Below are 25,872 nucleotides of genomic sequence, written 5' to 3'. Positions count from 1 at the left end.
GGACACTGCACGGCCCCTGGTCTGGATCTGACGGGTTGATTCTGGGTTGCAGCAATCAGGTCACAGCACTCTGGGTTCTAGCAAGAGTTCTTGCCAAGAAACAGAAACAGCACAGCCCGGCTGTTCTATTGGTTTTGTTGTGTTCCCTTTGGAAGTCTGGGGTTAAAATCAGGTTTCAAGATTTTAAAGGCCAGCTGAGAAGGGTTCAGCTTTGGAATTGGGCCTTCTGCTTTCATAGTTCTGCAGTCTTGGATCTGGGTTGCTCCTGCAGAGCGCTTCACCAGTAAATCAGTTGATGGATGAATCTGTGTGTCTCTAGGTCCTAAACTGTCCCTATTTATGTATTTCCCTAAGGGTTGGGTAGGCTAAATTATACTAGGCATACCATCTAAGAATCCTACTGGTTAGGGTCTGTCCTCTCTCCTGATTTGAGAAGGAACACATGGTTTCATGATGATGCAATGTTTTACAATCCAGGGAGTACCTCCCCTTTGTTTCAGTACAGTAACTCTATTTTTCACATACATCAGATTTACAATATCACCAACTTGTTAATACTACATATTCACATCACAGCTTTAGTAGAGCACGTATCCGTCTGAATCCCAACTCAGTGAGAGCTTCGGTTCAAAATTGACAGTTTTTCACGCTTTTGGTTGGGTATCCAGTGTCAGATCTGTCCACATTTTTCTCCATATATGCTCATGACATCTGGGCATAATCCTGTGAAGTTTCATATTTCTAGCATTATCACAATTGCTACAACATCAACATTTCGGTAGTCCTGTCTCTGAACATCGCACAGAGTTCAGAGTAGTCTCAAACTGTGAGCAGAATTTTCATATTAACAACCTATAAATTACAGATTTTACAAGTTTTGCACAGTTCTCTAAGTCTTTTTTTCAAAAAGATATTTCCTTGTGATTTAAGATACACACGTCTGTCTGATCCCACCCCCATGGTTTGCTGGGCCCAGAGAAGTCCAGGGCTCTCTTCCTGCTGGCAGTTGGTTTCTGTTGACACCTGCATTTGCATTCCCTTTCAGTCCAGGAAGACTATTGTCTCTGCCAGAGAAGCAGAGCAAAATCCCCTCATTCTTTCATTAGCATCTAAATGATAGTTCCTGGGCAGAGAGAAAAAGGAAGGCACCCTTGTTTGGGGCAAACTGTGGAATGTGCCTTTGAAGTCCTGTGTCGTCTCAGTTCACTTGAAAACATTTTGTTTAAAATTGTCTTTTGCTAAACTTAATCTTACATTTTCAACAATTATACACACAGATCTCTAATTACAGTCTTTTTAAAACCTAGAGATTGAATTGTAGCAACCTATATTGCTTTTGATGGCAAGTCTCTTCTTTTCCACAATTTGATCTTACTGTACAAGTTTAAACTAACGGTAAGTAAATGACAGCTTTGACACAGACGATCTGACATATTTTTCCAGGCAAGCACCCTTTTGAATGGGAATATTTTTGTGATTAACTGTGCTTCTTCTGACATTGTGCTTATGGGGATTCTTTAAATAAGGTGATGGTGAACACCCCACAAGGATGTTGGATCTTCTCTGCTGTTTGAGAATCATTATTTTGCAAATTTAACAGCAAAGAATAAACAGATTTTAGAGCACTTCTGGGTTTTCCTGGCAATGTAGCACTGCCTTTTCAGGTAGTTCCATTTCTCTCTATGGGCAACCCAATGACAGGTTTTGGCAGTGTGGTCTCCAGTTTTACCACTAACATAGGCAAAATGGATTGGCAGCCTATTTTTCCGGTTTCCCTGCGCACTTCTCAGAGATTTTTAGCGCACATCAGCTTTTTGGCAGCCATTCTGTTGTTTCTGATGAAAGCAGCACACAGTGATGTTGCAGGGAACAGCCTAGTGGGTCAGAACATCCCACAACAGGCAACCATAGAAAACAATGGTTTGGCATAAATCATATTGCACATATTTACAGACATAAGATATTTACATATACTTTTTTCTGTTCGTACATAATAAGTAATATTTAATTTTTGCAACCTTATCAACATAATTAATCAAATTAGCACAGAAATATTCTCATGAGCAGATTGTGTAGGATGAGACTGTGATCATTAAGTCACAAAGGCTACACTTTGGAGGTGAGGAACCACGCTTCAAGTTTTCTGCGGAATGAAGTGTGGGACTGGTCAGATCTAATGTCTAGAGGTAGGGTGTTCAAGCCTTTGGCTGCCACAACTGAGAAGCTACATCCCCAGCCTTTCTCCTTTTGAATTTCTGGACAGAGAGAAGGAAGGCTGAAGCAGAGCATGTGGTCTTGCTGTTTTGGGTTGGAGTTAACAGGTTGGTAAGATATTTAGGAGCTATGTTAATGAGGCATTTGTGGGTGGTTGCCATTGTTTTGAATTTGATCCGGTCCTGAACTGGAAGCCAGCGCACTTTGCGTCTTATTTCAGAGATACAATCTCTTCTTGGTATGTTTAGTGCTGCTTGTAGGGTGTTGTTTTGAGTGACCTGTAGTTTTTTAATGCTGGTAGTCGCAGGCCCAGGAGGATATTACAATAGACGAGTTTCGACAGAATGAGGGCTCTTGCTAAGGTTAGGCAGCTGTCTGCAGATAAGTAGGATCTGCAGGTATTAATGAGTTTGGCTGTCTATGCTGCTGAAGAGATTATGAAATTAACTTGTCTTGAGAAAGTTAAGGAGGAATCCAAGTACACACCCAGTGTTTTAACTTCTTCGAGACGGTAATGGTATTTCCACCTATTATGAAGTGTTTGTATTTGGGGTCAAGTTTTTTAAGGTGTGTTTGGGTGCCTACCAGGAGTAGCTCAGTTTTGTCGTTGTTTAGACAAAGTTCATGTTGGACCGTCCAGGATTGGATCATCTGGTAAATGTCATTGAGGATGATGGAGTAAGTGTTGTAGTCTCCAGTTAGGTTAATTACAATTTGCGTATCGTCCGCATAGTTTGTATATGATATTCCACGTTCATCAAGGCGGTCGAATAGCAGCTTGGTGAAAATGTTGTAAAGCGTTGGTGACACGCAAGATCCTTGAGGAACCCCGCAGGGAATGGGGGTAGGGGTGGCGTTAGCTAGGTTTGAGAAAACTCTGATGGTACCCTCGGAGAGGAATGATCTTATCCAGGCAATAGCATTGGGTGAGAAGTGTGCAGCACTGTCCAGGTGGTGGCATAGTATTTTATGATTTACTAAGTCAAATGCCGCAGAAAAGTCTAGGAGAAGTAGTATGGCTAGGTTTCCGTTATCAATTATGGTGTCCATTTGTTTTTTTTTTAGGTGAAGGAGTGCCATCTCTGTCCCATGTTTAGGTCGGAAGCCTGATTGGCGTAGGCCCAGGAGATTGTTATTTTCCAGGTGTTCCTGAATCTGGAGGTAGGCAGCACGGGCAAGAATTTTCAAGAGGAAAGGGACCGTCGTGATGGGACGGTAGTCGTAGGGATGCTGGGGTCAAGGGATGGTTTTTTCAGAAGCAGGAGGACCCAAGTTCCTTTCAAATTCTTAGGGACTGTACCTCGTGAGAAAGAATTATTGATGAGAGAGTTGATGAACGGGGCGAGTTCTGTAACACAGTCTTATATGATAGGAGTAGGGCATATGTCACCTTGACACCTTGGTTTTAGTCTAGAGATGATTTTGATGACCTCAGTGGTGGAGACTGGCCTAAATTCGAAAGGAGGGGGTGATGGCTCTCTTGTGATTGGTGGGTTAATGTTAATGGCATGTTAACTTTGTCTTTTTTGTTTGGGAGTTTTTTTTGGACCATAGCTATTTTGTCAAGGAGTGCATGCTGTATGTTGGCCCACCAGGTTTCATTTTTCTGATAGGTATTGGGTGGGCTAGTAGGAGACTCAAGTTCCCTTCCCTCAGGATGGTGAATAATTCCTTACTGCTGGATTTGGTATTTGCCATATGCTCATTGTCTGTAGCTTTTTGAGGTAGCAGTATTGCTTGTTTGTATTTTTTAGCGGAGGAGATGAATAGATGCCTGTATTTTTTTTGTTTTTTTGTTTTTGATGGTGAGGCTTTCCAGGTTGTTGAAATTGTTGAAATACTAATGGGAGCCGCTTTGTATGGTTTCAGACAAACACTAGCAATGATTATTGAGTAACTAACAAGTTGAAAACTTAATTTTGAGGTCGGGTGCAATGAACAGCTATTTCATACGTTATAGATTTGAGCCAAACGAAAAACTTGTGGCAAACTTTTCAGCGCGCAGTAAGCGTGATTGCGGAAAGACTATAAAGAGTTGAGATGTGGTTTTGGGTTTATTGGAGGTTGATTCAGCAGTGCGTTTATTTGACCTAAGATTCTTGAAGTCAGGTGTGAACCTGGAGTTCAGGTGAGCTGTCTGTTTTGGTTTGTGGAATATGAGTGGGGCAATTTTGTCAATGGCTTGGAGGATGGTGGTGTTGTAGAGATCTACCATGGCTGACGGGTTGGCATGGGAGTAGGTACCTTCAGTGAGGGGACCTAATAGAGGGAGAAGGTTAGTGTGTTTGATTTTGCGTGTGTTTCTTGCAAGGGTAGCTGGGGTTAAGTGTTGAACAGTTTTGTGTTGAGTTTGTCTGGGGATGGTGAATGTGATGTTCTGTTCTGACCTGGTGCAAGGGGAATTAGCGGTAATGCTGGTTGATACATTTAGGTCGGCAAGCCAGTCTAGTATTCAGCCTTTGTCTTCGGTAGCTTGTTCAATACGTTGAGTCAGTCCAAGAGCAACCAATGTGTTTTGAATGGTTGTTGCATTGGGATCTAGATTGTCATAGAGGCCAAGATTAAAGTCGCCTAAGATGATGATTTGGGTAGATGGTTTAGTGTTTTTTTGAGAGTAGTGGAGTTATATCCTCGTCAAAGGTTTGTAATGGTCCCGGTGGTTGTTATGATATGCGTGTTGGTAGTTGTGGTATTGAGGTAGGATAGTTTGATAGAGAGAAGTTCTCCAGATGGGAAAGCTTGGTCATGTGATTCTCTGATGGAAAGTTCAGCTTTAGCGATGAAGGCAACTCCACCTCCTTTGGTGGTGGTTCTCTTTTCTGTAGCTGGTGAACCCGTATATTATGGCTAGTGAGAGTGCAGGGTGCAGCCAAGTTTCTGTGATCGCTTGGAGGTCAAGATGGTTGGTAGTTATGAGGTCAGATTTGTCAATGGCATGTGCTAGTAGTGATCTAGCGTTGATGAGACCGCCCTTGATGGTAGTTTCCCTGACATTGGTAGTCTGAGTGTCTCTTGGGGTGTTGTGTGATGGGGATTTTGTGGTGTGGCTCAGTACATCATTGGGCATAGTGGGATTCCTAAGCGTTGGAGTGAGGTTAGTAAGGCCGGGTAACGGCTTAGGCTCAGTGGCCGCAGTAGTAGGTTGTTGGTCCCATGTGCTGGGTTTGGTTTGTGCATTCAGTTTTGGGCTAGCCATGGTCAATTCAAGGCTGGGGCTAATCAATTTAGAGCTAGGCATGATCAATGTAGAGCTGGGCACAATCAATTTAGGGCTGGGCACAATCAATTCAGGGCTAGGCAGAGCGAGGGTGCCCCTGTTGAGCTGACACACTGCTTAAAGACTCCCAACGCCCATGCTAAGCACTTGGCGCCGGTTGAGCAGATCCTCCCATGGCTGGGAGGACCACAGAGAAGAGCTTCAGTGGAGCAACAGAATCCCAGAGCGATCCCGCCCAAGGGCACAGGTAAGTGATTGGAGGACAAGGTGTGACAACTTGACTGATGCTCGGCAGGCATACAAGAAGGAGTAGGGGTTAAAGCACCTACACAGCCCCAGATTTCTACAAACCAAGCGCAAATACAGTCATAAAGGTAAAACAGGAACCGTTAAGAGATATACCTCTTTTGTCTTTTGAGGGAACGTGGGCCTAGGGAATTCTATGCTCCCAAGAGGGGTGTGATTGTCGTTCAGTCGCAACCGAAACAGCAACGTTTAACAGTCCAAAATAAAGGACTGTCCAATCAAGGTTCTATAAAATATGTACTTTAATCGAACAATGTAAAATAATAACTAACTAGAAAACACTGTAAAACCCCACTGGATAGAAGGAACACAGAATATGCAAAGATAGACTAGATACAGCACTCTGGGTAATGAGCACATGGAGAAAAGGCAATTAAAACGAGAGTTCAGAGCGCGATGAATGCCAATGACAGCTTCAAAGGGTTCTGGAGGTTCACTAGATGTCAAACACTCGAATCATGGCTCGCAGTGGATCAGCGTCCAAATCATTGAGACCCCGACTGTTTACGATTTTAGGAGCTGCGATTCCCTCTCAGGGGCCAAGGTTAGTCTTTTTCTCTGGCTTTGAAACACAGGGAGGCTGGCACATACCTTCCGGTGTTCTGCAACACAGTGAGGTCCCAGTCAACAGGGTGGCTGGCACAGATGCAGTCTTGGTCCAGCAGTATATTTTACCCCCAATGGTCCCTGGGGATGGTTTGGCGACAGAGCTCACCTCTACATAGGAACACCTGCCTTCACCTCACAACTGGATGACTTTTTATGAAGGACTCCTCTCTCAGCAGGGTCCAGCTAAATCTTCCAGGGTTGGATTCCAGAGATGATTTTAAGAAGTAGTATGAACCCCCTTCTTTAAAGCTGAAAGTCCACAGGTGATTGGACTAAAGAAAGACTAATTTAGGGGTCTAATCCCTGCACCAGAATGAGTGTACTTTGCCCTTCTGATATCACACTCAAAGAGCTTTGTGCTACATGAAGTGGAGGGGACAGGAAAGAGATGGGCAGAGAGAAACAAGATGGCAGAATCCTCCACCACCTGTACAGATATCTCCCTGGCTACACTAATCCCACCCCTCCCATTCTCAATATAATCAAAGGCCTTTAGAAGTGCAGCACCATGGTGTGAGGATTAGCTCTTTGTGAATGGGTGTGCCCTTTGATTAATGTTCCCAGGCCAGCCTCCTGTGGAGTGACTGTCGCTGGGAAAAGGGTGTTACCTGCCCTTACAAAGGAACAGAGAGGCAATCCCCCTAAGGTACAGTCCTGCTAGTGGGTAGGGGGAGCCATGTCAGGAACAAATGCAGCCCTTCCACAGCTAAACTGGGCCCACAGGGCTGACACATGTGTGATATTAATTGACTGTGGCTGGGATATGACCACCATACCCTAACTCAGTTATGGCTTATTTCTTCAGTTTAGTGTGTCACTAGGACAGGATCCTCCGAGTTATGCAGTTTTTGGAGCACAGGTGCATATCTCAAATGCAGCCCCAGCTCTGCAGAGACTTGGCTGTCACTGCAGCTGTCGAAAGGGCACCTATGACCTGAGCCTGCTGTACCACTGTAGGGGCGGTGCTGCCATCGGAATTCTGCAGCAGCAGTGCACAGGTGTACACAATGTTTATGTCATGGAGTTCTTTGAAAGGGAAGTCTGATCAGCAGATTTCCCTTCTTGAAATGGAATTACCTGCATCATACTATTTACTAATAAAATAAAATAGCCAGGGATTATATACCCTTGCCAGATGGCAATTCACCACAGAAGGTGTGCTGAGGCAACCCAAGGAGGCATCTTGGGCCAGGGCCGGCCCTGCTTGCTAAGAAAACCGCACGCTTCAGGCTAGATCCCAGGACAGGCTGTCTGTATATACAAACATGGGGATAAAAGTAATAGTAAGGACGTAAGTGGCAAATACCTAAACAAGGAATCTGTAGCCAGTGTCTTGACTGAGGTGGCTCATTGCATGTGGTTCGCAGATTCTGTGCCTGTCCCTGCAGTAGTGGCATCCTGGAATGCTAAGGCCGCCTCCCCCTCAGATCAAATGCACCCTGCCATATAGGCTTGAAAGGGGCCCCTAGTGGTCCCTTACGTCTATGGAAACAAGGCAAGTCACGTACACGATAGATACGCCAGACACAAGGTTGTATTCCCAAAGCTAGGGTTTATTGCAAAGCAAATAGTCTCAGTTGGCCAACTCAGTCTCGCGCGCCACAACGTGTATCTCTAGACCTCGAGGGAAGCAAGAGAGTGAATTCCGTACATCAGTTACATATATACAAAATGTATATCATACAATCAGCTATGACATGTTTAACACCCCCTCCTTTATTGGGTTTCTTTGAACTCGGTGTGATGATGGACACTTTCGACAATTATGACACCTTCAAATATCTATTCTAGTAACAATATGCAATTTGCAAGTGCGGAGGCATCTTTTAGTTGTTGAACAGAACACAGTGCTTCTGTTCTTGGAAGCGAGCTACATACGGGGGAAGAGTCACATTCCAGACCTTGCTATCTATGAGGTGCTATTCGTGTCCTGGGAGCCGACACGCTCTACAGGGCTCAGTAAAAGTGGGACCGTAAGAAAAGCATAATTCAAGCTTTTGGCTGCTTTATTCTAACATATTCTACCATATAACGAGACTGGCTGGCAGCTGTGAAATGATTAAATGCCCTGCAGCTCTGCTTCAAGGCTACATTCGGGAGGGAGCCAGGCATTCCTTCCTGACGCTGCCTACGTGGTGTTTCAACAAACTCTTGTTAGCCTTGTGGCCCTGCGGCCTTGTCCTTTCACGTTCAGTTAACAATGTTTAACAGTCGAGCAGTGTAAGCAGAAAATGTGCTGTGAAGCAATAAGAACAGAAAGCAATGAGCAATTGTTAGAAAACAATGGCGATCCTGTTACATCAAAATGGTCGTTCATTGGTAAACTCGGAAACCTATATGTCTATCATATTGTGCATGAGACGGTTGGCCCACGGCCACCAAAATACGTTTGCCGTCAATCATGAGAGGTATCCATTTTTCTAGACTGACAGGCTGCACTAGGAAAGAAGAACTCCTATGGTAGTGGAAAGAGCTGGATAAGATGTCAGTCCCCAGATTCTTGGCCAAGCTTTACCCACTAAAGGGGAGGAGAAAGTGATATCACAGACAATCTGAGTGGACAATACCCTACCTAGTCTGGTGAGAAGGTCTTCAGTGGCACCTGAAGAAGCTTCCCAAGGACCCCACAGATAGGAACTTTGACGGAGCACTATGGAAGGCATATGGGGAACCCATGTAGCTCTCTGATTGGCCACATGCTCTTCATGCATTACAGAGACAGCCCTGGGAGGGCTAAAGTCGGAAACAATGGCGTTCGTATGCGGTGCAGTTCTGTTATATGGTGCTTTCTTGGATGCATGGAATGTATGATGTCATTGGGAGAATTCTGTGAGTGTGACTGGAATGTTTGTGTAGGAGTGAGATTCCAGCCCAGGCAGTTGGAGAGATGCAAGCCTGGGTGGTGGGAGCCAGTGGACTCCTGCAGGGCTCACGAGTTCCTGCCTTATTTCTATCCAACTACCTGATGTAACCTAATAAAAGGAACTTGTGAACAACCTACCTGATGTCCCAAGCAGCATTCATTAAAACAAGTTCAGGTTCTGCAAGCAGTCAAGACTGAGGTTGTGTTTTTGTCAGACATTGCCTATGATGGGGTAAAGGCTGCAACAATGTCCGTAGTCTTCATCATCGCTGGAGGGCGACACCTGTATATCAAGGATTGGAGGACAGATTCTCAAAAAAGAAGATATCAGTGAGAATTCCTTTTGCAGGGTAGACCCTATATAAGACCAGGTCCATCGTGCCTTCAAAGCTGATAAGCGTGTGGGGAAATAGGCACTACGTGGCAGACGTGGCAATCACAGCACCTATACCACTGGAAATGGCAAACGTCTTGATGCCAGGTCAGTTGCAGGTCACCTGCTTTACTTCTGAATCTAATTAAATTAGCTTTCTGGCGATGCCTAGGTCAACAGGCTATTCTGTTGGGCTTACAAAATCAAATCCTCATCCCGCTGTTCCCCTCGGGTACCATCCGGGCACGACTCCCCAGAGGCTGGGTCAAGGGGAAGGCAATGCGGTAGGAAGTCCGGGAGCTGCAGGCAAAGAAAACAGTTGTGAGTCCCCGCGATAGAGGGAGAGAGAGAGAGAGGGGGTCATATACTCCACTGTGTTTCTGGTGCCCAAGCAAGCAACTGGGGAAGTTGAGATTCATCATAGACCTGAATCCACTGAACCTCCATGCAGCAACACATCTTATGAAGTCGTGTCTGCAAAGGATCATTCCCTTAATACATGACAAGGACTTTCTAGCTTCTGTGGACCTTCAGTATGCTTATTTCCATGTTCTGATCTGAAGACCGCGGTTCACTGTAGGTTGAGAGCAATTCCGTTCAGGGATCTCCTCTTTGGGATGAACTGGACTCAGCAAGTTTTGACTACGGACATTGGATCCATTGTGGTAGCATTTCATTTTTTTATTTTTTATTTTTATTAAGTGCTTTTGGTTAATTAACCTTTCGCACTACATATAAAAAGCATACATAAACACAGTTAAACGTTATTAATCGGAGATTTCATACATGTCAGGGCGATTCAAGCATATAACATACAAGATAATCTCATTAAAAAAAGATGTAAGTGATTTGAACCCGTCACTTCACCTAAGTCAATGCCTAGCGTGGTATGCACAATTGAAACCCTTAATTATTTATTGATGTCTATAAGTTCTATTATTTCTGAATGATGTACCACTTATATCACGCCCCTCTCTTTGAATTCCCCCCCAACCCCCCCCTCCCCGGTCACACTGAACCAGGAATCAGGCTGGTTTGCAAAGTTAAAAATATTTATGTATTTCACAATATATATATCACACTATTTTAATGGTTAGACAATCATCACCAATGGTGTGATGTCTCACTAACAATCTCTTTAATCTCAAGGAGTAATGATAGGAAAAATAATGCAGCACAGAGATAATACTTTTGTGTGGGTTCAATCAAAATGCAATGGGATTACTCTTTCCCCCTGCACACTCTTCAATCCCCCCAATATGAAATATAAAGCGATGGAAGGAGAGAAAACAGGTTTCAGGAATACAGAATTCAACAAAATAGTATCAATCCCAATTTCCTCCAACAAACACAGATAGAGAAACAGGAATGATTGGCAAACTTGTCAAAAATGGTTTGAAGTTGGCTTTGCATGAATGGTAAAAAACAATCAAAATGGATTTAATTCACTGAAATTGTTGAAATACTAATGGGAGCCGCTTTGTATGGTTTCAGACAAACACTAGCAATGATTATTGAGTAACTAACAAGTTGAAAACTTAATTTTGAGGTCGGGTGCAATGAACAGCTATTTCATACGTTATAGATTTGAGCCAAACGAAAAATTTGTGGCAAACTTTTCAGCGCGCAGTAAGCGTGATTGCGGAAAGACTATAAAGAGTTGAGATGTGGTTTTGGGTTTATTGGAAAGCTTAGGATGTTAGCTTCATGTAGACACAAATTTCGTTTCTGGCATAAACGGTGAAGAAGTTATGTAGGTTTTTGTGGAGGTCGTTTTTTCAGAAAGAGGCAAATTTGCAAATCAAGAATGCATGTTTAAAATGACAAACAAGATTTCTTACACTAGGGATGGGCTATGAAGATGCAAACTACACAACAGCACAGCCACCAGCCCAGGATATCACTGGATGGTTTTGCCTGCCGAGACGCTCGCCTTTCTTCAGAAAATATATCAGCGCAAAGATGATTTTAACACTACTAGTACAGAAGATAATAGGGTTGAGAAAGAGTTCAGGTAAGACAACACATTTTAACAATGCAGTTCTGGATATAATAGAGAATGGGTTTGGATAGGGGTGACTTATGGACAATACATATGCTAGTGACAGTCCTATACTAAGGATACTCGCTACTAATGTTTGGACAGAACCGTCAGGGATTCAGGTCAGTCTAGATTTCTGGACAGGAATTCTGCTAGACACACCGGACTGGACTCAAGGCGCTCTGGTCTGCAATCCGCAAGGCACTCTGGACACCGCACAGTGGGACTGGCCTGGATCTGCTTGTTTCTGGTTCACAGCTATCTGGTCACAGCTCGGCTCTACTGGGTTGGATCTTTGGATTCTGGCAATAATTCTTAACAGGAAAGGAGCTACAGCACAGCCAGGCCGTTCTTTGGTTCCCTTTAGAGGTCTGTGGTAAAATCTGGTTTCTGGATCTTTAAAGGCCAAGCTGAGAAGGGTTCCGCTTTGAAAATGGGCCTTTCTGCTTTCAAAGTTTCTGGAGCCTGGAATATGGATTTCTCTTGCAAAGTGCTCTGCCAGCAATCGGTTGGTGGGTGAAGGTTTGTGTGTGTCTAGATCCCAAGCTGTCTCTATTTATGTGTTTACTAAAGGTGGGTATGCTGAATTATCCTGGGCACACCCCTTAGGTATTCTATTGGCTAGGGGCTTTCCTCTCCCTTGATTGGAGAAGAAGACAGAGTGTCATCATGACAATGTGTTTTATGATCCAGGGAAAAGTTCCCCTTTGTTTTTGCACGTGAAATCTACTTTTCATATAATACACATTTACAATTTTACAAACTTGATAGCAATAGCATATCTATATCACATATTTTGTAGAGCAAGTATTCATCCAAGCCCTGTCGCTGTGAGAGCTTGGGCCTGGATTTGGCAATTTTTGCACACTTTTGGTCCGGGACCCAATGTCTAATTTGTCCACAATTTTATGCATATGTGCGCATGATATCTGGGCATAATCATACCAAGTTTCATGCTTCTGACATCAATACAATTGCTACAAAACCCAATTTTTCACTACGCCTTCTCAGAACATCGCACATAGTTCTGAGTCCTTTTAAAATGTGCCCCAAAAAATTCACCTTAACAATACTGTAATTTGCAAATTTTTACAAATTCTCACAGTCCTTTGTCAGTCCTTTTAAAAAATAATACTTTCTGTGCTTTTAGAATCAATAAACATGTCTGTTCCCGCCCCCAAAGTTTCTGGTGGCTCAAGAGCAATCCCCGCCTTCTTTCACTAGCAGGGGCTACTGTTGACACTTGCAATCTGCATATCCTTTCAGCCAAGGAAGTCCTTTGTCTCTCCCAGGAGCCGCAGCCCAAATCTCCTCCCCTCTTCATCAACACCTGAATTTGATTTCCTGGCTTTTGGTGGGAAGCAGGAGAGGTACCTTTTGTTGGGGCAAGCTGGGGAATTTGCTTTGTAATGTTTGGGCTTGCATCAGGTTACTATAAAACTCACTTTGTTAAATTTTTCTTTGATGAAAATAAACTTACAATTTTAAAACAGGCAAACATAATTCTACTTCCAGTCTTTAAAACGTAGGGATTAAATAGTTGCAACCTATATTACTTTTGATAGCAAGTCACTTAATTCCAACCATTTGATTTTAACTGCACAAGTGTAAACTTCTAATGCAATTAAATGACAGCTGTCATACAGGTGGCCGGTGGTACTGCGCCCATATTTTGACAGATTTTCACAGGCAAGCACACCTTTTACTGTGGATATTCTGATGATAGATTCTGCTTTTCCAGACATTGTGTGCTCCGATTGATTCCTTTAATGAAGTGACGGGTAACACCCAGCAAGGATGTTTGACGTTTTCTGATGTTTTGAACCATTATTTTGTATTTTCAGGAACTATGGAAAAAAAGGATTTCGGAACAATTTTTGGGTTTCCTTGCAATAAAGCACTGCCTTTCATGCAGTTTCCATGTTCACTCAGTGGGCAGCACAGTGACAGGTTTCAGCAGTGTGATCTCCTTCCACTACTGACAACAGGCAAAGTCGATTGGCGGCCATCTTTTCCGGTTTCAAAGCACAATTTTCATAGGTTTTGGCACGCATAGGACTTTTGCTGCCATTTTGCTGATTCTGGTGCCACCAGCACACAGGGATGTCGCAGGGCAGAGCCTAGTGGGTTAAACACCCCACAAAGACATTGGACTCTCTCATGCCAGTAGTCTAGTTTTCACAATATTCCAGATGTGGAGGGTGCCTGAGGTTACAACAAGCGATTCAGCCCCATCGGGCAGACTCCAAAATTAATTATGTTAAACATTTCTGAATTTAGCATAACCTTTATCATACAAGCAGAGGAGGCTAGGACATTGCGATAAGATGTGCTGAGCAGTCTCTTACGCTGCACCCACACAACCTACAAAGTCTCATCTCTTGAGGCATTCCTACCTAAGCACCAGTGTAACCCAATACTGGCAGTTATCAAACCTTGGGTATAAAATAAAATGAACCAACCGAGGAGCACGTATCTTGGTAAGATAATTCTGCGGTGTCTCCCCAAACTGACCTTGAAGGGACTATTGTGCATAACTGGGTTGTAATGCCAATTGGTCTAGGGATTATAATCTGTCTTGGTAGCAGGTTTTCACCTCAATTTTAACAAGGTGAAATTCAACTTCAGTCTTTGGCACAACACTCACACCAATGTCAGAGAAGAGTTTTAGGACTGTTTGTTCCAACTCCCTGTACCAGATACTCCTGGAAGCCTCACGTGAGTGTCCCACTGTAAGGTTCAACAGGCTTGGTCCACGAGGGACTTCAAAGGTGATCTTTGACCACATCCTACACACAGCCAGCTTCCAAAGGGATTCAGGGACTGTAAGCCAAATTCAAGCCTACATTTCTGGACTGGTACTGAATTTGGTAATCCCAGTAGGAAACGCAATGTTTTCACCTCCAAGCGCGACAGCCAGCCCACAGAACTCTTGGGAAGCACCTCCAATGCGTACATTATGCCTGGGGTGATCGGGTGCTTTTATACATTAATCTTAGCCTCAATAGATCCACCCCCCCCAGTTTGTTCACAGTCCTTCAAAGGGTGAGCGATTTAATCCGAGCTTTGGACGAGGCAATCTCACCCACATGTGACTGATCCCTAGAGGCTCTAAGAGTAAGGCCCAGGTACTTCTATTCCATTACCTGTCCCAAAACCTGGCCATCAATTTTCCACGAAAAGTAAGAGGCCCCATAGGCTCTCTTCTCAACGGTCAGGATTTTGGTTTTAGCTGCATTTACCTTTAGCCCATTTTTTTATTTTTTTTAATTTTTTTTACTATGCTCCTAGAGCGTCCAGGGAGCGTGGAAGTCCCATTGGCGTATGGTAAAAAATGATCGTATTGTCAGCATAGGTGAGGCAGTAAATAGCCTCACTGCCAAACCTGGGAGAGTGGTTGTTCAAAGACCTCAGTGAGTGTTCAAATCAGACACATATAGATTATACAGGATGGGGGCAAGCACACAGCCCTGCTTCAATCCTATGTTGGTAGGGATATAGTTACCCAAAAAGTACAGGATCAAGTCATGCACCCCCCCTCCAGCCCTCCAACTTTCTCCAAAGTTTGCCCCGAGGTACACTGTCAAATGCAGAGCTGTAATCAACAAAACATATATACAATGCTTGGTCAGGGGATTGGACAGTGTCTGAAATCAGGGTGAGGAGGACCCACAGGGGGTGTGCAGTGGAGCAATTCTTTCTAAAACCCATCTGCGTGAGATTAAGGAGAGCACTCATTTCAGCCCAGTTGGACGGCATTTCCAATAGAAGCTTCACAAAAATCTTAGAAGCACTGTCCAACATTGCCAGAAGTTGGTAATTCTGAGGCAACAGCCGTGATCCCCTTTTATGTACCGGGATTAACACGGACTGATGCCAAGATTTTGGTATTTGGCCAGTGTTGCAGACATGCAAGAATAAGGTGTAGTGCTGCCAAATATTCAGGTTCACTCTTAAAGATGACATTACAGAGACCATCCAGGCCAGTAGACCAAGAAGCAGATAGTTTGCTTATAATTAAATGCATGTCTCCATCCTTCACCAGTGTATACTGTGGGGCTCCTGGCAATTCCCTGATCTGTCCAGATAAATGAAATAATAAAAAATACAAAGCAGAAAGTGGACAGCAAGTGATCTACTGTGGACCCTGAGTCTTTCACCGTTGCTTTATCCGTGAGGTGTTGCCTAAACAGCTGTCAGCTGCATCATTGTTTAAAAAGACTCATTCCGTGCGGAACGTGGAGTGGAAAGTGGATGATAAGTGATCTACTCAAGGTTCACACGACTCACACAGGATCGATCATTCATTGTTTTTATATCACCCCTTCCTCCGTCCTGATGAAGGCCACCCAATATCGAGCACCATAGAATGCCAAAACACACCCGTGTCGACAATCCCTCTCACAGTGTTTAATGTCAACACTGTCATCTGTTAGTTGTTTGAATCGGCAAATACCACAAGTTGCGTGGCTCCCAGACAAAAATGGCAACCATTTGTTTTGTACAATATGTCTTGTAAAAATAATTGTGTCTGATGTCTCAGATGTCTATTATTGTATTTGCATTGATTTCTGTGCTTGATTTGACCAGAACACATATATACAATGGCCTGTTTTTGTCCTGTGTAATTAGGATCACATTAAGGTATTAGTTAACCAAATATGTTATGTCAAAAAACACAGTATGAATAAAGCATTTTTACTGAAACTTTTCAGAGTCACTAGAGTTTTTGGTCAATTCGGGACGCCCTAATCATTTGTATCCTTCACCAGCCTTCCAACCTCAGTTGACTATGGACTTGCAAGGTGGGGACAGGCTAGAGTCCTGCTCAGCCCAATAGTTCTACCTAATAAAGAATTTCCAAAGGGATCCAATGACACTGCATACTTCAGATGCCCCTGAGTCCAACAAATTAGTTTGAATTAGGTGCCAGAATTCTTTTGAATCCCCCTTTTTGATAAGCTTATTAATTAGCATCCATCCAGCAATGTCCTTACTATGTTGATGGTAAATCGGCCATTATTTTATAGGAGCCTCTAAGAGCGTGGATACATTCTTCCCTCTCAGTATGACTAGTTCTGACATGCCTTCTAACATGGCGAATAGCAACCCGCAGTGCTCTCTTCCTGGTTGTTATCGCCACATCATAGGGGGTTCCTGGCTTTCTAGGGCATCTGCTAGAAACAATGCTCTTATCGTACTGTGGCGCATATCTAGCCACCAAGGTTTCCATTTCCCAATTAGATGACTGTACTGTCAGGATCCCCCTTATTTCCGCCCTCCTCATTCTCGCATTTAGTTCAGATATGTGAACCTGGGTCCAGCGTCGTCTGTTTCCCTGTGCATTTACAGTGGGATTATAGGCAATATTTTGGATAGTTTAGGTGTAGGTGGTCTTAAAGGACCTATCCATTATAGCATGATTGCTCATTCTTACAGGGCTTATTTTCAACATAGGGGTGTGTTTATGTAATGGGCCATTCACAAATGCAAAATCAAGACAGCTATGTTGCCTGCCATTTGACCAACTGTAATAGATTTCATCAGGAGAGGGATTCAAAAGCTCTAAGTGAAATTCCCCCAACATTTCCCTCCAATTCTGACCCTGTGTGTGATATTTGTTATGTGGATCTGCCGTCCCCTGAGTCTTAATATACCCATAGTCGTAGCAGTCCAAGTTGACGTTGTCTACCACCATTATTCCTCCCCTAGGATGTTGTGCTTGCCATAGGCGTAAAAAGTCAATAAGGGCCTTATTCAGTCTGCTGGTTTGAATACCAACCGGTGGATCGTACATGGTAATCACCAACAGGCTCCTTCCACCAAATAGCAGCCCAATGAGTGCAACACAATACATACTCATTAATGTGGGCCATAGTAATCTGTTTTGCTTGAAGATTATTTCGCACTCCAATGCATAGGCCACCCACTGGGCGGCCAGATTTAGGTCGAGGGGATAGTAGGGACAGTCTCCTGTAATAAAAATATATGTTTAAATATCATAAAACCAAGAACTGCCCTGTTATTTAAAAAGTATAAGTGACCTCTGGTATTCCAGGGCTTTGTCAGAATTCTCAAGAGGGGCCTTATTTCATCATGCCATATGGGGGTGGGCAATCCAAATACCCTCCTTCCTTAACTCCATTCTTCCATAATCATGGACATGCACTTCTGAAACGACCCTTAACGCATTTACCATATAGATGGAGTCAGGAGCATATGCCATTCTTTGATTCGGACAAAACACATATATATCAAATCCCATAGATGGGGAAAGTCCTAGTATGCTTACAAATACGTTCTACCACCATAGGTGATGCAAAAGTGGCTAGGACCCAGTTCGTCACACTATTGTAAGTAGACAATTCCAGGCCCTCTATATTCATTGTAGTGATACGGATTAGTTCTGGCATTTTATGAATCAGATTAAGTAACAAGGTTCTATTAAGGAAAGGGCTTTCCCTCATGGGATAGCTGTTTCAGGCCAGCATAACAATCGGGCTCGGGCAAGGATGAAACAAACGCTGATCTAGCGACATATGTGGCCTGCACATATGCAAGCCAGCTTTCATGTATAAGGACCTTGCCGCCCCAAAAGGACCAAACCCTCGGCGACCTTAGAGTCAAGAACTGAACTGGTCGACTCTTCCCAGTGATCAATCTGCGGTAAGATGGTAGATAATCCTGGAAGTTTCTCCCCCTCTTTTGTTACCTGCCAAAGAGTAGGATCAGTTTCAGTCTGAGTTGACTACATATGAACAGGATGATCCTTTCGGTCATCCACTACATTCGGAGTAGGCTCAGACTTGTCTTGGTTACACAAGGATCCTATACTAGTAGTCGCCATCTCAGACCATGGTCTATTTGTCTTAGTATGCAAAACACCCAGCCATTTGTCCCGCGGTCCATCCAGCTGGACCTGTCAGACCGATCCATCTCCTACCCTGTTAGTAATGGTGTAACGGCCTGCAGAGGTTATACGCACACAGTCATCAATAACCCGGGTTGGTCTCCTTGCCTCCAATGATTTATTTTGGCTTTTGCTGTGGGGTATTGTAGTACAGGGTTGTTTTGATTTCTTGGGGACTTCTTGGATGGTTTCATTACAATGCTAAAGTGGGCTATCCAGCATGGACAGTTCAATACACAGGGCATCTAGTGCTTGGTCCTCTGTAGAGGCAATGATGTTAACTGTATCATGCTAATTTAGTGGCTGCACCTTTAAAATATGGTAATTCTTGGTATGCTCAGTCTCCTTCCCTGTAGTTTCACTGAAGATTTCCTCCTGCTTAGGATGGGTTTGTTTAGCACTTATGGGAGGCTGCCCTATCATATGAACAACCAAATGGCAAATAGAAATGTTTTGTTTGGACCAAGACCAAGCTCGCACACAATTGCAAAAGTGACTCTCGCTTGGATTCACTGTGCTGCTTGGAGGTATCTATCGATGGAAGGGAGGGACCACATTTGCTGGGCTGTGGGGGAGAGTGGCCCTCCCTCTTCACTGTCGGTGGTACTGTATTCAGAGGAAGAGGCATACTGTTCCAAGTCTGGGGAAGCAGACGGGTCGCTACTAGTGAGATTACAGAGTGGTCCCAGGGAATTCTATTTTAGGGTGAGACCTAGATTAAGCAGTGACTCATTGTTGTCGATGGAGTGCGAATTTCCTGGACTCGCCACTGATTCTATGTCCTCTCCACCTTGGGTAGGAGTGATACCAGAATTCTCCTGGCACTGGGGGAGGGGGGACTGCTGCTCCCTTGTGAGTAGTAGGCGCTGGTTTTTCAAAGTGAACTGGAGTATACGACACAGCCCTTTAAGACGAGGTAGCAATACTTCGAGATGGATGGTGATGCAGAATATACTGAAACATCAATAGTCAAACTGACTCGGGAAGTTGGCAAAGTACATCTGTTTTAATATCAATTACATAAAACAGGGAGTTACAGCGAACATCAACAAACTCGCTAGATCTTCTCACTCAATACAATTCAGAAAAAAGCAGGTTATGTATGAAGGCAAGCGTCCCCAAACAGCACGATCCTCCCCGCAATGAGAGACAATGAAGGACTCTCCCAAAATGGGAATAAGGCCAAGACCGAGTGCGGGTGAGCGTAAACGGGAGTTTATCAATCAGAATAGGGCATGCAAAGAACTCTGCAAACTCCGAGAGCGCTCTGTCTGACAATAGCAAAGACAGGCGTATATATTTACAAAAAACGTCATAAGAACCTACATACTATAGGGGGCACAAGTTCAAGGGGATTGGGTGGCGACGACTAACTATAGGTGCTGCTGTGATGTGGTTGGCTTTGGCTGGAAGACGTCACTGGGCAGCCTCGTGGGTTGGGCTTGGCCTGGCAGGGTGGCGGAGTTCATCCGGCTGGTGTTGTCGTGCCATCGCGGCCAATGTCAGAGATGAATGTCCTTTCCTGACTTATTTGCCCTAGGCCATGCACACCGCAGTCATTCACTCGTTTCAATATTATCTTCTTTAGTAAATCTTCCAATAGGTTATACTACAGGTTAATGCAACACAGGAGGAATGCACCTTGTGAGGGGACTGGAGGCAATACGTCAGGGCATGGTTACCAGTGTCCTGTTGACCGGGGCCATAGGTCGAGGGGCTAAGCTTCAGGGCCTGGCACGGGCGGTACATGTCTTTCTGCCTTGTTAGAAGTTGATATGGATGTTCCGCTGTGTGTTGTCAAAGTATTGGGTGTCCTGATTGCACAGGGCCATAAGTCTGAGATGGTCCGGTGGGTTGTAAGGATTACGAGGGGGCGCGTGCGTTCAGGCAGAGGTTTACTGCTGTGCTGTAAATAATGCAGGTGGCGGGTGGTGGCCTTGGGTGCTACAGAGGGGGTTACAAATCTTTGAAGCGGCTCCAGTCTGGTTTGGGGGAGGTAAAGCAGCGCGGCGCGGTCTCTGCTCTCATGCCTTTGGCAGCCTTCACAGGGTGGGAGGGGGAATGGCCTTGCAAGTATTTCACAAAGGTATCTCCCTCGTGCGTTGCTGAATACAAGTAAAAGACATCGCAAATATTTGAACACTTTCTATAATACTTATTTAACATCACGTCAAAACATGCTTTTAACCTTTGCTGGGTGCGCTTTGATTATACCCAGATCGAGCATCATATTTGTACATTACACTCTAGCAGCTACAGCGTTTCAGTTACATGCATATACATTCGCGGTAAATGAGGTAGTGGTTAGATCAGTGGAGTACATAGAGAACGACCCGCCACCGTTCGTGACGGTGGTGGTATATGAGAGGCTCAGACATTCACACATGATACGTGCACTCTCGCGCATTCTTTAATAAGTTCATAGTGTAGTTGCATCCGCTTTCTCGTGTACTCTAGCAGCATTAGCTTTAGTTATGGCGCGAGCCCATGGGGTGTAAGTATCTCAGCAATACGTGTAACAAATAGATTCTTGGTGCGTTCCTTCATTATTAGCATCCAACTGCAATGGTATATGCTCACCATCGCTTATATCGTGGGGGCATGATCTCTTGTAATCATACGTCCTACAGGCTTTTTGTAATATAAGGGGTTTTATGAAAGAGAAAAGCATCCTTTGCAAGTAGTCTCAGCATTAATATACAAAGATTGTCTGGCATATAATCGACCATTTTACTGTTCTTTTCCTTTGTCTAGGCCTGCTGGCCGGGTCATGCTGGGAACGAAGATACACTGCGGGAGGTGAACTGTTACAATGTTAGGCTATTACGCTAGCTCATGTCCGTCTTGTTCGTGGGAACGTGCTCGCAGCGGATCTACCAGGGTGCTGCGGTAGCAGGGATGTTCTCCAAGGGTGGGGGCCGCGCTACAGTGCGCTGAGCTCACACCATCTTTACTGGGCAGAGAATGGTTTTTGGGCCTAACTAAATTTGTGTTGTGATCAATAGATGTGGGCATTCGATATGTGCGGGCAATTAATACGTGCGGGCAATGTCTCCAGTGGGTGAGCCCTCCACCACCTGGGCCCGGGCGGCAGGAGGGGACGCCCAAGAGAGCCATAGTCCTCACCTGGGGAGAAAGTGTAGGCGAGGGGGGGTCGTCTTTGGACCAGTCCTCCCCTACATTTCCCCCCTTTCGTTACTAAAGTAACGAATTCTTTAAATCTTCTATCCTCCTACATTCTGCCTCGTCCATCACCGCCTCATCCCATGCCGGAGTTCCTTTGATGGGCATCCATGCTCTGAATACCGCCCTTAAGCTCTCACCTCTCCGGGCATATTCATCTGGGGTGCACGTCAGATATATGCACCCACCATCTGCTTCTAAATCTACCCAAACTTCCTCATACCATTCTAGTATACGGGGCTCTTTGATGGTGGTGTGCCACAACTTATCTACAATATCTTTATCGTGGTATATGGGCACTAGTTGGTACCTGGGCGAATTATCTATCCCTGTTTGTACTTGTGCTTCTTGCATTGTTTTTATTGTACCGTGTGAGTTGCCCATTGTCACCATCATCATTGCACCGTTTGGTACTGCGTTGGCACAGACTCGAAGACCCACCTGGCACAGGCAAAAAAGTAGAAGGAGGAACACAACAGCTGGTATTAAAAATTTCACAGTTGTTCCAAGCCATGAGGGAACCCAGGAGAAGATGTTGTCAAACCAGGTGCTCGCTTCTGCTCCACCTTCCATTTTCATTTTTTCTCCCAGGTTATGGACTGCTTCGATTACATGGGACAGGGAGCCATTCTCTGCGTCTTCAGAAGGTACGAAAGTGCAGCAGGCACTTCCTATTTTTCGGCAAACACCACCGTCCATCGCTGTCAACAGGTCTAGAACATACCTGTTTTGCATGGTCATTAGTCGTAAGGCTCTTAGTTCAATTCTGATGATGTTGAATCCTTCTTCAGTGTCGTTCGCCAGCTGAATCAATTCCCAGCGTGTTATCTGGAGCCATTTTGCGTTTGCCCGTGCTTGGACACTTGAGACGAGTGAGGCAAAAAATGTTTCTGCTGAGCTGAATAATCGATATTTGTCTGGGATCTGAGCCAATAGTTCTGATGATGCCTTTGATATGTAATTTGATGCTCGCCTGTTACGGGTCAGCACTTCTTCCTTGTTTCCAGAAGACAGGACATATATTTGTGTCTCTGCAGTTGGTTGAGCCACACTCTGCATGCGTTCCCGTGTCCCATCGACGTGGCTTTCTGGTATCACCATCAGGGCTGAGTGCAGAGTGGCCATTGAGCATCTGCCACTCCATGACTGGGGGAGGTGTAGGTATGCCTGTTTGCCGCACACCCAGTACGTGTCCATCAGGGCCGCTGTCCCTTTCCTTAGGTCTGGGATGGTGAGGGTCTTGTTGCAGTTCTTGTTTATTCCTATGGGGGTTCTCCCTTCTCCTTTAAAGCACAGTTTATAGTCCATTTCGCTCTGTAGTTTGAACGGCTTTTCAATGGCAGTTACCCAAGTTAGCTTTGAAATGTGTTCTCTCCATACTGGTGTACATGTTTCCACTATCCACTGTAATTTATCCGGCGCCACACCTCTTGGTGCTTCCGCTTTGCACAGTACTTCTTCATCCTTCTGCTTGTTGTCAGAAAAAAGTGTCCCTTTTATCACAAAAAATGGTTCTTTCAAACATACCACTCCTGTCGTTTTTGGGTAACACGTTTTCTCGTTCTGCAGTATTTGAAAAGTTACTTCGTGTGCCTGGAAGGTGTTCTTAATCCTGCACAGCGTGAGATGAAGGCGACATTGGGCATCCACAATAGGCAACTCTTTGGGTAACAATACTTTGGGTGTACCTGATGCATGGGGGATGAGGGAACAGACATAACAGCTTTCGTTTGTAGTCTGTTTAGCTGTGGCACTCATGTCTGCATACCACTTATTTGTTTGATGGGGGTGTCGTGGGTCTTCCATCTTATCTAGACCTAGCCCATAATACTCATCATACTTCTTCCTCCCTGTTTCTCTCTTTCGTCTGATGTTCTTGTTACTCATGTATTTCCCACCCCCCTGAGCAGTGGGCAAACTAGACCCCCCTTTCTCATTCCCGCCCCCCTGGGCCCATTCATCATATAGTATTTCGTGCATTTCTAGTAGCTTATCGTTTTCTTTCCTGACGTTATCTGGCAGATTGTTTTCTGGGGTGGGGGTAAGCTGGCTGGTGGGGGTGTTATATAACCATGATATGGCAGACGGGTTTCGGTCATTGAGACTGTGGGCATTGTAAGTGGATACCCCTGGTGGAGATGCTGTGTTGCTCTGCATTCCACCCTGTGGTTTTTCTCTTTGTGAGGTCACAACACTGGATGGTGTGGTATGATACCCCCACACAAGTTTAGTTCCGTCCCATATCAAAAAATCACCTTCCTTGGTATTGACCCCTGCAGTTGCATTGGGCCCGGTGGTACTGTTAATTGGTCCAGTAGTGTTATTACTCCCTCCCCCCTCGTACATCTCGATAGAGATGAACGCTATAAACCAGTATGCAACCAAGCCAAACATCATCATAAAAAACAATGTAATGCATATTGATAATCCACACTCATACGAATATCTACATCTCTCATATACTAATTCTCTCATTCTACTAATTCTATCCGTTGCAGGCTGCCCGTTAGATGCCATGGAAGCTCCTGTTTGAGATATAAAAGTGCATTAAGTGCATGCATGTAAACGTTTTGTTGGCACCATCTGTGCCAATACATTTGACGGGGAATGGAAGCGGGTGGGGGTGCGGGGGAGGGGTATTCACAGACAAGGGTATATACAAGTTATAATATTATTATTTCACTAGTTATACATCATTCACCTAGATAAAAAAAAAAGAAATCCCACACATTTTTTTTTTTTTTTTTTTTTTTTGATATCCTTGTCAGGCATTATTTCATTCAATTCCAGTGCTGACAGTATTCCATTTAGGTCCAGTGTTGACACACACACACACACACTCACGCAAGCCGATATTTAGACATCCTACTCATTTTCATCGTTTGCTGTTGTCTGTGCCTCCTCGTCTATCTCCTCGTGTACATTGCTGTATGCTTTTCGTACGTCGGTCAAGTGCACCCAGTACCTCAAGCCCTTCACCTTTACTGCCGTGGGCGTGCAAAATATTACTTCGTATGGGCCATGGAATCGTGGTGCATTCCACCGACGCACAAAGCTTCTGACATAAATTGAGTCGCCTGGCATTAGCTGTAGCTGTTGCTCTGGCTCCGTGACAGATCCCGTTACATTTCCCTCTTCTCTAGTGAAGGGTGGGGATAGTTGCTTCGATATTGCGCGCGCTGCCCTTGTTAATTTTCTTAGGTAGTCTGTGAACTCATCTCCCAATATTGCGGCGCTTCTGTGAGCATCTGAGTGTTCACGCAGTGGAGAGTGTGCTGTGTTCATTCGTCTCCCAGTCACGATCTCGTGTGGGGACAAATGGTGGTCTTTACTTGGTTGATTTCTCAACTCAAATAGTGCCAGGGGTAGACAGTAAATCCAATTTTTCTTTAATGAGAAGCATAGTTTTGATAACCTGCCCTTTAACAGGCCGTTCATCTTTTCCACTACGCCATTACTTTGAGGATGATAAATCGAACATAATTTATGTTTTATACCCAATAATGTGGTAACTTCCTTGAAGAGTTCATTCACAAAGTGAGAGCCGTTATCTGAGCGAATCACGTCACAAATTCCCCAGCGCGGGAACACTTCCCTTACTAGGAACTTGGCGGCGCTTTTGGCATCAGGTCGCGCACAGGGTCCTGCTTCCACCCATCTTGAAAACGGGCACACAACCACGATCATGTACCGTGCGCCATTACACCTCTCCCCCATGTCTGCATAATCTATATGTAGTTCTCTGAAGGGGCCAAGGGGTTTGGGAATTGTTCCCCGGAGTGTGCGTAGGGTCATTCCTGAGTTGTATATTTGGCATGTCGTACATTCCATTGCCAATCGAGACACATGCTCCTGGAGACAAGGCACAAACCATTCTTCCTGTATTTCTGCTGCGATGTGCTGTTTAGTGTTGTGTGCGGGGAAGTGTAGCTGTTGGAATGCTACTTCTAGTAACTGTAGTGGCATTACCACTTTCCCTGAGTTATTTTGCCGCCATAATAGGTCTGTTCCTGATTGGCTGCATCCCCGTTTTGTCCACGTTAGTTTTTCTTCTGCACTAGCTCCTTCCTGCAATTCTAGAATTTGTGATAAGGACATCATGTTGTACCCTTCTGACAGTTCTTCGGTTGTTGTGTTCTTCATCATGAACTCACCT

The 25,872-nt window shown here is 44.6% G+C and overlaps 1 protein-coding gene across 2 annotated transcripts in view; it reads left to right on the top strand.

Moving 5' to 3' along the window:
* Nucleotides 1-25,872, top strand: part of PANK3 (pantothenate kinase 3) — a 202,747-nt gene that overhangs the window by 3,696 nt on the left and 173,179 nt on the right. The gene's annotated exons all lie outside the window — the stretch shown is intronic.

Source organism: Ambystoma mexicanum, chromosome 3q, assembly GCF_040938575.1.
Source record: "Ambystoma mexicanum isolate Mex_15411 chromosome 3q, UKY_AmexF1_1, whole genome shotgun sequence".
In the NCBI taxonomy this organism is placed as follows: domain Eukaryota; kingdom Metazoa; phylum Chordata; class Amphibia; order Caudata; family Ambystomatidae; genus Ambystoma; species Ambystoma mexicanum.
Note: the sequence above shows the minus strand (reverse complement) of the source record. Positions and strands in the feature narration are given on the sequence as shown.